At 45.6% G+C, this 15,741-nt stretch overlaps 1 long non-coding RNA gene across 1 annotated transcript in view; it reads left to right on the top strand.

Moving 5' to 3' along the window:
- The window catches only part of LOC142483881 (uncharacterized), a 12,471-nt gene extending 8,594 nt beyond the window's left edge, over positions 1-3,877 (top strand). Inside the window, exons 2-3 of the long non-coding RNA XR_012797482.1 lie at positions 3,535-3,719; positions 3,825-3,877. This is a non-coding gene — a long non-coding RNA (uncharacterized LOC142483881). The remainder of the gene's footprint in view (positions 1-3,534; positions 3,720-3,824) is intronic.
- Positions 3,878-15,741: the final 11,864 nt, after the last annotated feature.

Here is a 15,741-nt window from a genome sequence, read left to right on the forward strand (position 1 = left end):
CCGCCTAAAAAAGGTGAAGCAGCAGATCCGGCCACACCTGTCGTATGCTCCTTGGTCATCGTACACCACGTCTGCGTCATCGGCCGCCTTGTAGCCCACCTCATTGTTCCACTTGACGCCCGCTTTGTCATATGCCTCGTCGTCCGCCTCGTAGCCCGCCTTGTCGTCTGGTGGCACAAAGGGCACCACCTTCGTGCGTGTCCTGATCTGCAGGAGACATGAAGTGTTTGTAACCAGGGACCGTGATACTCTGTATCGCAAGAGCTCCTGTGCAACTTATACCCCATCCCCAATACCACGTTATACCGCCCTCCACAGGGCCTAATACCCGTTATACCCACCTCCCCAGGCCCAATACCCAGTTATACAACCCTCCCAAGGCCCAGTACCCTGTTATACGCCCCTCCCCAGGCCCAGTACTCGTTATACCCACCTCACCAGGCCCAGTACCCGTTATACCCACCTCACCAGGCCCAGTACCCATTATATACCCCTCCCCAGAAGGTCATGTTTCTATTTATCAAAAATACATTGAGTTACCTCTGGTTTTCAGGCATGTCCTGGGGGAGTTATCACAAAGACACAGAAACGTCGCTGAGTTTGGGTTAGTAACTCCCTTAACTTCTCAGCAGTTGAATTCTCCATTTGGCGCTTAGCACGTTAAAAAAAAGCGTTGCTATTTCTCTGCATGAAGTTGCAGGTAATTGGAAGAGTTACACAGTGACGGCTATTTCATCACTCACCTTCTTCCCCCAAAACGGTCTTTTCTGTCTTATTTCCGGCTTCACATCGGATATCCATATGCATTCTTGGCCTCTGATCTGTATGCAAGGCAATGCTTTAAGACAGGGTTGCACAACCTTTTCCCCCTGCTCCCCCCTCCACCTTGTCTCCGACGTTCTGATGTAACGACGTCATGTGATATCACGTTGCTATGGCAATTCCACATCATGTGACGCCACGTTGCTGTCGCCAGAAGCCACCGGAGACAAGGAAAGGGAACTTACAGAGGCCTTGCGCGCGATCTCCGGCATTTAATTTAAATGCTGTGGGGAAGAGCGAGGGGCCTCTGTAAGCGCCGAGCCCCTCCTCCCAAGAAAATGTCATGCCCCTCGATTTGCGCACCCCTGCTTTAAGAGATATTCTGGGACCCTCCAACTCCTCCATCGGACCCTTCCTCATATTGACTGACCTTGCAGTGCTCTGCACTGACTTGCACTGACCTGCTATGGTGCCTCTCAAAATACCATGCTAACTCATTCTGAACATACATGTGTCCTTTCTACATGTTACTCAGCTTGTATGGGCCACAGACAGCTTTCCCGGGGTCCAGGACTAGTTTCCACCGGGGACACTCACCCATGGGTCGGCGACTTTGCGAGAACCCACCCCCCCAACCTGTTTTCTCTTGCACTGCCATAGACAACAACATTTCGGCCTGCTGGTCTTTCTCAGGTAAAGTGGCACCGGTAAAAGTATCACTACTTATTGTTTTTTTTTGGTGTGCAGTAAATCCCCATCATTTTTGCGTTCTCGCTCTGCCCCAATCTGACACACCACCTTGCTCTCTCACCCCCCTCTTAGACTCCCCCGTCACCCTTTCCTTCCTCAAAGGATGTCCTTTAATCAGATCTTACCCAAATTGTCTCCATCTCCCTTGGAAATGTTCTGTCTTTAAGCTGTGCGGCTCCTCTTGATCCGAACTTTCTTAGCTGACCCCTTTAGGTTTCGGCTCCGAGGGTCTAAAAAATAAGCGACTCCGAAAAGATGTGAAATATGCGCACGAGTCCTAATGGGGCACTGAGGGGGAGACTTAAATACTAGTAAATATAATCTACTGTGCTAACAAATATAATCTATTAACTAAGAAATATAACTTATTAAACTAAGAAATATAATTTATTAAACTAACAAATATAACTTATTAAACTAAGAAATATAATTTATTAAACTAAGAAATATAACTTATTAAACTAAGAAATATAACTTATTAAACTAAGAAATATAACTTATTAAACTAAGAAATATAACTTATTAAACTAAGAAATATAACTTATTAAACTAAGAAATATAACTTATTAAACTAAGAAATATAACTTATTAAACTTAGAAATATAATCTATTAAACTAAATAAATATCTATTAAACTAAATAAATATCTATTCAACTAAATAAATATAATGTATTTAAAAACAATACAATAAAAAGCTGGAGAAATGATACGTCAACCAAGTCACAGATGTGATGCCAATGAGCGTTGAACTCCTTGCAGATCCACCGTCAGCTGGTTGTGGCAGAAAGTGGTGACATACAGTAGAACAGAGTGGTTGAGCTGTAACCACGGCAGTCAGGTCCGAAATCAACACAATATTTTTTGAAATTTAGAATGAGAATGTTCTGTATGTCACATTCTGGGCTCAGACTCTGAGCCCTGTCACATGTTAGCAGCTTGTGATAATAGAAAGTATCCATATACTGGGATGTGATAAGAAACATGAAGGTCATTTTATAATGGGTCCCATAACCTGCTTTATATGAAGTATCATTTTACACTAATTAGTAGAGATGTTACATTTTGAAAAATAGCACTTCTGGCGACATTGTTCATTTTCTCTACAAATGATAAATGAAAAAGTTGGATAAAACGTTATATGTGTGTGTGTGCGCGCGCAATATATATATATATAGAGGTATCAGTACCGTGTTAGCCGAGCTTCAATAATCAAAAAATAAATAGATGATACCGTTCTGTGGCTAACGAAATGCTTTTATTTGTGCGAGCTTTCGAGATACACTGATCTCTTCCTCCGGCGATGTTCCAATGAATGAAGCAAGCAAAAGGTATACTTAAAAACAGTGTCTCTTGGAATGTTATCTGTGCTGGTCCTTCCCCCGGTGTGGATGTGTTTTATGGCTAGAGACTGCTGTGTGTGCATAGATATAGCACAGTATGTTAAATTACGCCGCGGGGTCATGTGACGTCACCCTCGTCAAATGCCGCTGCAGGTCACATGACGCCGCATCAAGGTAAGGGGGGGGGGGGCGCGAGCACCGGCAGGGGGGCGAGCTGCAAAAGTTTGTGCTCCCCTGGCATAACCAATAAATAATATATCTGATATAGCAATTTGGTTGTGGCTAGAGAGAGATTATAATGGCAGTGAGAATTAGTGGTCAGAATTAATAACAGTGCAATTACTAAAAAGTAGCTGTAATAAAATAATAATAAACACTATGCCTAAACACAATAAAAGTCCAGAAACCTAGCTCTAATAGCTATGTTATAACTCAATCATAAAAGGATCCAATTCGGGCGTCCTCTGGAGCCCTGGCAGCTCTCTTCAGGGAAACAACCACCTCCTCGATAGATATCTAAACAAAAAAAAGAAGAGAAAGCGCCCGCTCCATGTGTAAATTCGGTTTAACAATTTCATTTCCTGGACAAGATAAAAATAGCAAACTCACAAACATCCGTTTGGTAAAAGCATTGTATGAGACAGGCTCGGGCTCCGTGGTAATCCGGTGGTCACTCCGCAGCTCCAGACTTTGGACGATGACCGGGAAACTCGATAGGCTGCGCCCCTCGCAGTGTGGTCCTCCAGCAATCTGTGCTATGTTGTGGTTCCACTGTAAATCCGGTGTCTCGTCTTGGTCGCGTACCAACTTCCCTTCCGGCGTCAGGACGTATAGTGTGGCAATAGCAACGAGAAGAAAGTACTGAGGTGGGGTTGGATCCTCCTCGGTTATTTCTTGTTTTATTAATAAATAATTTACTATATTTTAATCTCTGGTGCGCATTGTGTGCATTTTTCTTCTTGTCTGCACAGTGCTTCAGATGCTGCATCTGAAAAAATGCCGGTGGATCGGGATGTGAGGTAGGGAAGTGACGTCCGCGCCGGAACGTTATTGCCACGCCTCCAAATATTTATTGCCACGCCCCCAATCGCACCCGCTGCATACCCTGCAAAGCCATAAAAAAGCTCAGGCTTCAGCAAGTGTATTGCAGCGTGTGTGCCTTCCCTCCGTCTGAAATACTATAGACGCAGCCTTATCGACGCTTACTAAATAGGCCCGTGTCTCTCTCTCTCTCTGTGTCTCTGTCTCTCTCTGTGTGTCTCTGTCTCTCTCTGTGTGTCTCTGTCTCTCTCTGTGTGTCTCTGTCTCTCTCTGTGTGTGTCTCTCTGTGTCTCTGTCTCTCTCTCTGTGTCTCTGTCTCTCTCTGTGTGTCTCTGTTTCTCTCTGTGTCTCTGTGTGTCTCTGTCAAAAGAACATTTCAGTATTGCCAAAGCGTGAGTAAAAGGGGGTGTGGGACAATGATTACACGAATACTAGGGGGTACGGTACTGTATAATGGTTATACAGTACATTACTTTTGTCTCTCTCTCTCTCTGTGTCTGTCTCTCTCTCTCTCTGTGTCTCTCTCTCCCTATGTCCCTCTCTCTGTCTCTCTCTCATTCTCTGTCTCTCTCTCTCTCTGTGTCTCTCTCTGTGTCTCTCTCTCATTCTCTGTCTCTCTCATTCTCTGTCTCTCATTCTCTGTCTCTCATTCTCTGTCTCTCTCTCATTCTCTGTCTCTCTCTCATTCTCTGTCTCTCTCTCTCATCCCTGTATGATAGGTATGTTCCAACTCTATTTTTTGCTCTTCTTTTCCGTTTGAGAGGAGGGAGTCCCTCACCTCTTCAGCCACACACCAGGAACGCTGGATTGCTTTCAGACGCTCGGAGAGGCGGATACAGTTGTGGATTGCAGGCACTGATTTATCTGGTAAGTACCGCAAACATGCTTGAACAAGGGCCGTAGACATTTTATTTGATGGTTTAGATTATCATTGTCTGTGGTTGTTAGTTATTGGTATTAGAGTTTTTTGATTTTGTTACGAATCAAATACATTTTGAAGTAGTAATCCCCTCCGAACTGGGCATTCCTGGCCAATAATGCCCTGGCTGTAAGAGTTGAAGGGCCCAAGCAAAGCCCCCACCTCTATACACACTAACACTGCAGGGGCATCAGAGTGTCTTGTTGTCATGGCAACGGGGGGTGTCACGTGATGTGATTTGTTTAATAAATTATTTTTTAAGGTGTCCCGGTTTTTCATTTTCGAAATCTGGTCACCTTATTGATCAAGCAGAAAAAGTGAAGAAACAATTGTAGTTTTGCTAATGGACGTCATTTTGGCATATCATTAGCTTTGAGGATACCCATTAATATGAAGAAAAATAACATCGATTCCCAATGTAGCCCCCCTTCCCTGGGCCAATCGCAGATCGGGCCCCCCTCCTCTGTACTAGGGTCTGGCTACGTGTCTGAGTGTGGTGCATACCTGCTGGCAACAGGGGGGCCTGAGTCTCCCGCGATGGTATGGGGGATGACAGGATCAGGTTTCTGGGGTGAAATTTCTCTTCTGAAGGACTTGGAGAGACTGGAAACGTGGGCAGGTAAATGGCAAATGAGGTTTAATACAGATAAATATAAGGTTATGCATTTGGGATGCAAGAATAAAAAGGCGACTTACAAATTAAATGGAGATATATTGGGGGAATCCTTGATGGAGAAGGATTTAGGGGTGCTTGTAGACAGCAGGCTTAGCAATAGTGCCCAATGTCATGCAGTAGCTGCAAAGGCAAACAAGATCTTATCTTGCATCAAACGGGCAATGGATGGAAGGGAAGTAGACATAATTATGCCCCTTTACAAAGCATTAGTAAGACCACACCTTGAATATGGAGTACAATTTTGGGCACCAATCCTAAGAAAAGACATTATGGAACTAGAGAGAGTGCAGAGAAGAGCCACCAAATTAATAAAGGGGATGGACATTCTAACTTATGAGGAGAGGCTAGCTATATTGGATTTATTTACATTAGAAAAGAGGCGTCTAAGAGGGGATATGATAACTATATACAAATATATTCAGGGACAATACAAGGAGCTTTCAAAAGAACTATTCATCCCACGGGCAGTACAAAGGACTCGGGGCCATCCCTTAAGGTTGGAGGAAAGGAAATTTCACCAGCAACAAAGGAAAGGGTTCTTTACAGTAAGGGCAGTTAAAATGTGGAACTCATTACCCATGGAGACTGTGATGGCAGATACAATAGATTTGTTCAAAAAAAGGTTGGACATCTTTTTAGATGGGACAGGTATACAGGGATATACCAAATAAGTATATATGGGAAGGATGTTGATCCAGGGATTAATCCGATTGCCAATTCTTGGAGTCAGGAAGGAATTAATTTTTCCCCTTAATGGGGTTTTTTGTTTGCCTTCCTCTGGATCAATAAGTAAGTATAGATATAGAATTAAGTATCTGTTGTCTGAATTTAGCATAGGTTGAACTTGATGGACGTACGTCTTTTTTCAACCTCATCTATTATGTAACTATGTAACTATGTATGTAATGGTGCAGCGCCTCCATCTCTGAGCCCCAGGAATACGGGTGGAATCCTTCCAGAGAGTCCCCCCCCCCCTCGGGGATGAGAGATTCCAGTCTCACACTGTATATCTTTAAAAGCAGCCGCAGCTCTTTATTCACAGCAGCAGAATAGCAGCAACAAGACTATCAATCAGGTACAGGGTGTCTTCCTCCACACAGGACTGCTCTCCCTCAGGATGGTCTCTGTGTCCCTGCCACCACCCCAGGTCAAGGGCACCCAGGGTGGGGCTAGCTCTTCCCTCGCCCCCTAAACAGGGTGAGAGGAATTGGTCCACCTCCCTAACTAAGGTTGCATCAGCTCTACTCAGAGGCTGATGGCTCCCCTTCTCCAACGGCCAATTGATATAGGCTCTCTCTGTCACCCTGGGCCAGCCAGGTGACAGACTCAGCAGACTCTAACTCTGGACTGAACTCTTAACTCTGACACACACTTCTACTAAATAGGAAGTGCACTGCTCTTTATGATATTGGCAGGCACTGCCCCTGTGTCTCTGCCTACCACACAGGGTCAGGTACCAATTTCAGGAATGTCCCGTTATTAGCGTAAACACAACAGAGTTCCATGGATCTAGCATTAAGACTGTAAGCTCTGCAGGCCAGGGATTTCCTTTCCTATTGTCTGATTTTGTTTGTTGCACTTATTGTATGTATGTATGTCTTTATTTGTATAGCGCCATAAAATGTACATAGCGCTTCACAGTAGTAATACATGTCATATAAATAACAAATATAAATAACAGATAATGGGAATAAGTGCTTCAGACATACTGTAAAAGTAACATTAAGGAAGGAGTCCCTGCTCCGAGGAGCTTACAATCTAATTGGTAGGTAGGGAGAACGTACAGAGACAGTAGGAGGGAATACTAGTAAGTGCGTCTGCAGGGGGCCAAGCTTTGTGTCATGTGTCCATGATTATCCAGTGCTACTCATATGCTTCTTTAAGCATAATTCTCTGTATTGTATTGTATTGTATTGTATGTCTTTATTTATATAGCGCCATTAGTGTACATAGCGCTTCACAGTAGTAATACATGTGGTAATCAAATAAATAACAGATAATATAAATAACAGATCATGGGAATAAGTGCTTTAGACATAAAAGTAACATTTCGGAAGAGGAGTCCCTGCCCCGAGGAGCTTACAGTCTAATTGGTAGGTAGGGAGAACGTACAGAGACAGTAGGAGGGAGTTCTGGTAAGTGCGTCTGCAGGGGGTCAAGCATTATGTATCGTGTTTAGAATATCCACAGTGCTATTCATATGCTTCTTTAAGCAAGTGTGTCTTAAGGTGGGTCTTATAGGTGGATAGAGAGGGTGCTAGTCGGGTACTGAGGGGAAGGGCATTCCAGAGATGTGGGGCAGTCAGTGAAAAATGTTTAAGGCGGGAGAGGGCTTTAGATACAAAGGGGGTAGAAAGAAGACATCCTTGAGAAGAACGCAAGAGTCTGGATGGTGCATACCGAGAAATTAGGGATGAGATGTAAGGAGGGGCAGAAGAATGTAAAGCTTTAAAAGTGAGGAGAAGAATGGAGTGTGAGATGCGGGATTTGATCGGAAGCCAGGAGAGGGATTTCATGAGGGGAGATGCTGAGACAGATCTAGGAAAGAGTAGAGTGATTCTGGCAGCAGCATTTAGGATAGATTGTAGGGGAGACAGGTGAGAGGCAGGAAGGCCGGACAGCAGGAGGTTACAGTAATCAAGACGGGAGAGAATGAGGGCCTGAGTCAGAGTTTTAGCAGTCGAACAACAGAGGAAAGGGCGTATCTTAGTTATATTGCGGAGGAAAAAGCGACAAGTTTTAGAAATGTTTTGAATGTGAGGGGCGAGTGTGAGAGAGGAGTCGAACGTGACCCAGAGGCAGCGTGCTTGGGCTACTGGGTGAATGATTGTAGTTCCAACAGTAATGTGGAAGGAGGTAGTAGGGCCAGGTTTGGGAGGAAGTATGAGGAGCTCTGTTTTAGCCATGTTGAGTTTAAGGCGTCGGAGGTATATCCAGGATGATATAGCAGAGAGACATTCAGAAACTTTGGTTTGTACAGCAGGTGTAAGGTCAGGTGTTGAAAAGTATATATGTGTGTCGTCGGCATAGAGGTGATAATTAAACCCAAAAGATGTTATTAGGTCACCTAGAGAGAGTGTGTACAGAGAAAAGAGAAGAGGTCCCAGGACAGAGCCCTGGGGTACCCCCACAGAGAGATCAATAGAGGAGGAGGAGGTGTTAGCAGAAGAGACACTAAAAGTACGATGGGAGAGGTAGGATGAGATCCAGGATAGAGCTTTGTTCCGAATACCTAGAGTATGGAGAATGTGGAGGAGAAGAGGGTGGTCCACGGTGTCAAATGCTGCAGAGAGGTCGAGTAATATGAGCAGAGTGTAATGACCTCTGTCTTTGGCAGCATGGAGGTCGTCAGTTATTTTAGTGAGGGTTGTTTCCGTGGAGTGAGCAGTGCGGAAGCCAGATTGTAGAGGGTCTAGGAGAGAATAAGTGTTGAGAAAATGGAGCAAGCGAGAGAATACAAGACGTTCAAGTAGTTTAGAGGCAAAAGGCAGGAGGGAGACAGGTCGATAGTTAGAAAGACAGGTAGGGTCAAGCTTGCTGTTTTTGAGTAATGGTATGACTGTTGCATGTTTGAAGGAGGATGGAAAGGTTCCAGAGCAGAGGGAGGAGTTAAAAATGTGTGTAAGCGTAGGGATTATAGTAGGAGCTAGAGGTTTTAGGAGATGGGAGGGAATGGGGTCAAGAGGGCAAGTGGTAGAGGGAGAAGAGGAGATCAACAGCGGCACATCCTCCTCTGAGACAGTGGAAAAAGACTCAAGGAAGGCAGGAGGAGAGTTAGGAAGAGGTGTAGGATGGGGGGAAGAAACAGAGGGGATGTTCTGCCGTATGGATTCCACCTTTTCCTTAAAATAGTCTGCAAAGTCCTGAGCGGAGGTGGAGGAAGGAGAGGCAGCTGAGGGTGGTTTGAGTAGAGTATCAAAGACAGAGAACAGTCGGCGTGGGTTAGACTTGTGCATGTTGATTAGTGCAGAAAAGTAGGCTTGTTTAGCTTGCGAGAGGGCAGAGTTGAAACAGGATAGCATAAATTTGTAGTGAAGGAAGTCTGCGAGAGTGTGAGACTTCCTCCAGAGGTGTTCAGAGGAACGAGTGGAGGAACGCAGCATGCGCGTGTGGGAATTTAGCCAGGGTCTAGGGTTAGAAGGGCGAGGGCGGCAGAGAGAAAGCGGGGCATGTAGATCAAGAGATGAGGACAAGACAGAGTTGTACTTTCTGACCAGGTTGTCAGGGTCTGTAGCAGAGCTGAGAGAGGAGAGGGAGGAGTGTAAAGTGGACTCAAAGTCAGGTAAGTGAATAGAGCGCAGGTTTCTGCAGAACCGGGGGGTAGATGGAGGTGGAGAAGGGGAGAAGCGAGATAAAGAGAATGAGATGAGATGATGGTCAGAGAGAGGAAAAGGGGAAATGGAGAAATCAGAGAGAGAGAAGTTTTTAGTGAAAACCAGGTCTAAGTAGTGGCCATCCTTGTGGGTGCTGGCTGCAGTCCACTGTTGAAGGCCAAAAGAAGAGGTAAGAGAAAGAAAGCGGGAAGCCCAAGAGAGAGAGGGGTCATCAATGTGGCAATTGAAGTCCCCAAGGAGAAGAACAGGGGAGTCTGAGGAGAGAAAGAAAGAGAGCCAGGATTCAAAGTGAGAGAGAAAGGCAGAAAGGGGATGAGTAGAGGTAGGTGGGCGATAGATGACCGCCACATGAACAGGGAGAGGAGAGAAGATCTGGACAGTGTGAGCCTCAAAGGAGGGAAAAGCAAGAGAGGGGGGAATAGGAAGGGTTCGGTAACGGCAGACAGAGGAGAGCAGGAGCCCCACGCCTCCACCCCTGCCATCAGGGCGCGGTGTGTGTGTGTGTATCAGTGTGTCTGTATCTGTGTGTGTGTGTGTATCAGTGTGGCTTTTTTGGCGATAAGCTGGTGATAAGTGGCTTATCGCTGCTTACTGCATGAGGGCCTTAGGGAGGATTTGTTCCTTTAAAGTACACCTAGTTTGGCATAGGATTTGGATGTCAGGGTATCAATGTGCAACCCAATTGTTAAATGGGAGTTGAATGATCAGATATTTCAAACAAGTAACAGGGGCTAGGATGGTTTTAGAGCTGGTTTTTATCTGAAGCTCTGTCATTGGCAGCTTTAGCAATTAAGCTCTGGTCCCAAATACCATTGTTACAGTCTTGTCAGTGTTTAAAATCAGTTTGTTTTGGGAAATCCAGTTTCAAGTCTCAAAAATCAGATTGAAGTATGTGTTCAAGGTCAGAGAGGCGAGGGCTGCGTGCATATAGGATAAGATCTAAGGCCTCTCACAATAACCCGTTAGGAATATTAATTCCTCATCTATCCGACATAAGTATAAAATTTAGTCTACCAAGACCCCTAATACAGAGTTACCCACCTTATACGGGAGCAGTTGCCAGACGAGTATAGTAAATGTATCTTATTTTTGAAAAATAGCACTTCTGGCGACATTGTTCATTTTCTCTACAAATGATAAATGAAAAAGTTGGATAAAACGTTATATGTGTGTGTGTGCGCGCAATATATATATATAGAGGTATCAGTACCGTGTTAGCCGAGCTTCAATAATCAAAAAATAAATAGATGATACCGTTCTGTGGCTAACGAAATGCTTTTATTTGTGCGAGCTTTCGAGATACACTGATCTCTTCTTCCGGCGATGTTACAATGAATGAAGCAAGCAAAAGGTATACTTAAAAACAGTGTCTCTTGGAATGTTATCTGTGCTGGTCCTTCCCCCGGTGTGGATGTGTTTTATGCCTAGAGACAGCTGTGTGTGCATAGATATAGCACAGTATGTTAAATTACGCTGCGGGGTCATGTGACGTCACCCTCGTCAAATGCCGCTGCAGGTCACATGACGCCGCATCAAGGTAAGGTGGGGGGGCGCGAGCACCGGCAGGGGGGCGAGCTGCAAAAGTTTGTGCTCCCCTGGTATAACCAATAAATAATATAGCTGATATAGCAATTTGGTTGTGGCTAGAGAGAGATTATAATGGCAGTGAGAATTAGTGGTCAGAATTAATAACAGTGCAATTACTAAAAAGTAGCTGTAATAAAATAATAATAAACACTATGCCTAAACACAATAAAAGTCCAGAAACCTAGCTCTAATAGCTATGTTATAACTCAATCATAAAAGGATCCAATTCGGGCGTCCTCTGGAGCCCTGGCAGCTCTCTTCAGGGAAACAACCACCTCCTCGATAGATATCTAAACAAAAAGAAGAGAAAGCGCCCGCTCCATGTGTAAATTCGGTTTAACAATTTCATTTCCTGGAAAAGATAAAAATAGCAAACTCACAAACGCCCGTTTGGTAAAAGCATTGTGTGAGACAGGCTCGGGCTCCGTGGTAATCCGGTGGTCACTCCGCAGCTCCAGACTTTGGACGATGACCGGGAAACTCGATAGGCTGCGCCCCTCGCAGTGTGGTCCTCCAGCAATCTGTGGTATGTTGTGGTTCCACTGTAAATCCGGTGTCTCGTCTTGGTCGCGTACCAACTTCCCTTCCGGCGTCAGGACGTATAGTGTGGCAATAGCAACGAGAAGAAAGTACTGAGGTGGGGTTGGATCCTCCTCGGTTATTTCTTGTTTTATTAATAAATAATTTACTATATTTTAATCTCTGGTGCGCATTGTGTGCATTTTTCTTCTTGTCTGCACAGTGCTTCAGATGCTGCATCTGAAAAAATGCCGGTGGATCGGGATGTGAGGTAGGGAAGTGACGTCCGCGCCGGAACGTTATTGCCACGCCTCCAAATATTTATTGCCACACCCCCAATCGCACCCGCTGCATACCCTGCAAAGCCATAAAAAAGCTCAGGCTTCAGCAAGTGTATTGCAGCGTGTGTGCCTTCCCTCCGTCTGAAATACTATAGACGCAGCCTTATCGACGCTTACTAAATAGGCCCGTGTCTCTCTCTCTCTGTGTCTCTGTCTCTCTCTGTGTGTCTCTGTCTCTCTCTGTGTGTCTCTGTCTCTCTCTGTGTCTCTGTCTCTCTCTCTGTGTCTCTGTCTCTCTCTGTGTGTCTCTGTTTCTCTCTGTGTGTCTCTGTCAAAAGAACATTTCAGTATTGCCAAAGCGTGAGTAAAAGGGGGTGTGGGACAATGATTACACGAATACTAGGGGGTACGGTATAATGGTTATACAGTACATTACTTTTGTCTCTCTCTCTCTCTGTGTCTGTCTCTCTCTCTCTGTGTCTCTCTCTCCCTATGTCCCTCTCTCTGTCTCTCTCTCATTCTCTGTCTCTCTCTCTCTGTGTCTCTCTCTCATTCTCTGTCTCTCTCTCATTCTCTGTCTCTCATTCTCTGTCTCTCATTCTCTGTCTCTCTCTCATTCTCTGTCTCTCTCTCTCATCCCTGTATGATAGGTATGTTCCAACTCTATTTTTTGCTCTTCTTTTCCGTTTGAGAGGAGGGAGTCCCTCACCTCTTCAGCCACACACCAGGAACGCTGGATTGCTTTCAGACTCCTCTGTTCGCAGTGAGTGTCCCCTTTCTGTCCCGGGTCCCAGCCAGGGGGGGTAATAGGAGGTGGTAGCGGGGGTGCGCCTACCTTTGTACCACCTTGTACCTTTGCCCCCCTGGCGCTCCCACCATTGCCCCCCCGGCGCTCTCCCACCATTGCCCCATCGGCACTCCCACCTTTGCCCCCCGGCGCTCCCACCTTTGCCCCATCGGCACTCCCACCTTTGCCCCCCGGCGCTCCCACCTTTGCCCCCCCCCGGCGCTCACAGCTTTGCCCCCCGGCGCTCCCACCTTTGCCCCTCCGGCGCTCACAGCTTTGTGTGTGTGTGTGTGTGTGTATCAGTGTGTGTGTGTGTGTTTCAGTGTGTGTGTGTTTCAGTGTGTGTGTGTTTCAGTGTGTGTGTGTTTCAGTGTGTGTGTGTGTGTGTGTGTGTGTGTGTGTGTGTGTGTGTGTGTGTGAATCAGTGGGTGTGTGTGGGTGTGTGTGTGTGTGTGTGTGTGTATGTGTATGTGTATCAGTGTGTGTGTGTGTGTGTGTGTGTATCAGTGTGTGTGTGTGTGTGTATCTGTGTGTGTGTGTGTGTGTGTGTGTGTGTGTGTGTGTGTATTTGTGTGTGTGTGTGTGTATGTGTATCTCTGTGTGTTTGTGTATCTGTGTGTGTGTGTGTGTGTGTGTGTGTGTGTGTGTGTGTGTTTCAGTGTGTGTGTGTGTTTCAGTGTGTGTGTGTGTTTCAGTGTGTGTGTGTATCAGTGTGTGTGTGTGTGTGTGTGTGTGTGTGTGTGTGTGTGTGTGTATCAGTGGGTCTGTGTGTGTGTGAATCAGTGGGTGTGTGTGTGTGTGAATCAGTGGGTGTGTGTGTGTGTGTGTGTGTGTGTGAATCAGTGTGTGTGTGTGTGTGTGTGTGTGTGTGTGTGTGTGTGTGTGTGTGTGTGTGTGTGTATTAGTGGGTGTGTGTGTGTGTGTGTGTGTGTGTATCAGTGTGTCTGTATCTGTGTGTGTGTGTATTGTATTGTATGTCTTTATTTATATAGCGCCATTAGTGTACATAGCGCTTCACAGTAGTAATACATGTGGTAATCAAATAAATAACAGATAATATAAATAACAGATCATGGGAATAAGTGCTTTAGACATAAAAGTAACATTTCGGAAGAGGAGTCCCTGCCCCGAGGAGCTTACAGTCTAATTGGTAGGTAGGGAGAACGTACAGAGACAGTAGGAGGGAGTTCTGGTAAGTGCGTCTGCAGGGGGTCAAGCATTATGTATCGTGTTTATTATATCCACAGTGCTATTCATATGCTTCTTTAAGCAAGTGTGTCTTAAGGTGGGTCTTAAAGGTGGATAGAGAGGGTGCTAGTCGGGTACTGAGGGGAAGGGCATTCCAGAGATGTGGGGCAGTCAGTGAAAAAGGTTTAAGGCGGGAGAGGGCTTTAGATACAAAGGGGGTAGAAAGAAGACATCCTTGAGAAGAACGCAAGAGTCTGGATGGTGCATACCGAGAAATTAGGGATGAGATGTAAGGAGGGGCAGAAGAATGTAAAGCTTTAAAAGTGAGGAGAAGAATGGAGTGTGAGATGCGGGATTTGATCGGAAGCCAGGAGAGGGATTTCATGAGGGGAGATGCTGAGACAGATCTAGGAAAGAGTAGAAAGATTCTGGCAGCAGCATTTAGGATAGATTGTAGGGGAGACAGGTGAGAGGCAGGAAGGCCGGACAGCAGGAGGTTACAGTAATCAAGACGGGAGAGAATGAGGGCCTGAGTCAGAGTTTTAGCAGTCGAACAACAGAGGAAAGGGCGTATCTTAGTTATATTGCGGAGGAAAAAGCGACAAGTTTTAGAAATGTTTTGAATGTGAGGGGCGAGTGTGAGAGAGGAGTCGAACGTGACCCAGAGGCAGCGTGCTTGGGCTACTGGGTGAATGATTGTAGTTCCAACAGTAATGTGGAAGGAGGTAGTAGGGCCAGGTTTGGGAGGAAGTATGAGGAGCTCTGTTTTAGCCATGTTGAGTTTAAGGCGTCGGATGGCCATCCAGGATGATATAGCAGAGAGACATTCAGAAACTTTGGTTTGTACAGCAGGTGTAAGGTCAGGTGTTGAAAAGTATATTTGTGTGTCGTCGGCATAGAGGTGATAATTAAACCCAAAAGATGTTATTAGGTCACCTAGAGAGAGTGTGTACAGAGAAAAGAGAAGAGGTCCCAGGACAGAGCCCTGGGGTACCCCCACAGAGAGATCAATAGAGGAGGAGGAGGTGTTAGCAGAAGAGACACTAAAAGTACGATGGGAGAGGTAGGATGAGATCCAGGATAGAGCTTTGTTCCGAATACCTAGAGTATGGAGAATGTGGAGGAGAAGAGGGTGGTCCACGGTGTCAAATGCTGCAGAGAGGTCGAGTAATATGAGCAGAGTGTAATGACCTCTGTCTTTGGCAGCATGGAGGTCGTCAGTTATTTTAGTGAGGGTTGTTTCCGTGGAGTGAGCAGTGCGGAAGCCAGATTGTAGAGGGTCTAGGAGAGAATAAGTGTTGAGAAAATGGAGCAAGCGAGAGAATACAAGACGTTCAAGTAGTTTAGAGGCAAAAGGCAGGAGGGAGACAGGTCGATAGTTAGAAAGACAGGTAGGGTCAAGCTTGCTGTTTTTGAGTAATGGTATGACTGTTGCATGTTTGAAGGAGGATGGAAAGGTTCCAGAGCAGAGGGAGGAGTTAAAAATGTGTGTAAGCGTAGGGATTATAGTAGGAGCTAGAGGTTTTAGGAGATGGGAGGGAATGGGGTCAAGAGGG

This window comes from Ascaphus truei, unplaced genomic scaffold (genome assembly GCF_040206685.1).
Source record: "Ascaphus truei isolate aAscTru1 unplaced genomic scaffold, aAscTru1.hap1 HAP1_SCAFFOLD_382, whole genome shotgun sequence".
Lineage (NCBI taxonomy): Eukaryota > Metazoa > Chordata > Amphibia > Anura > Ascaphidae > Ascaphus > Ascaphus truei.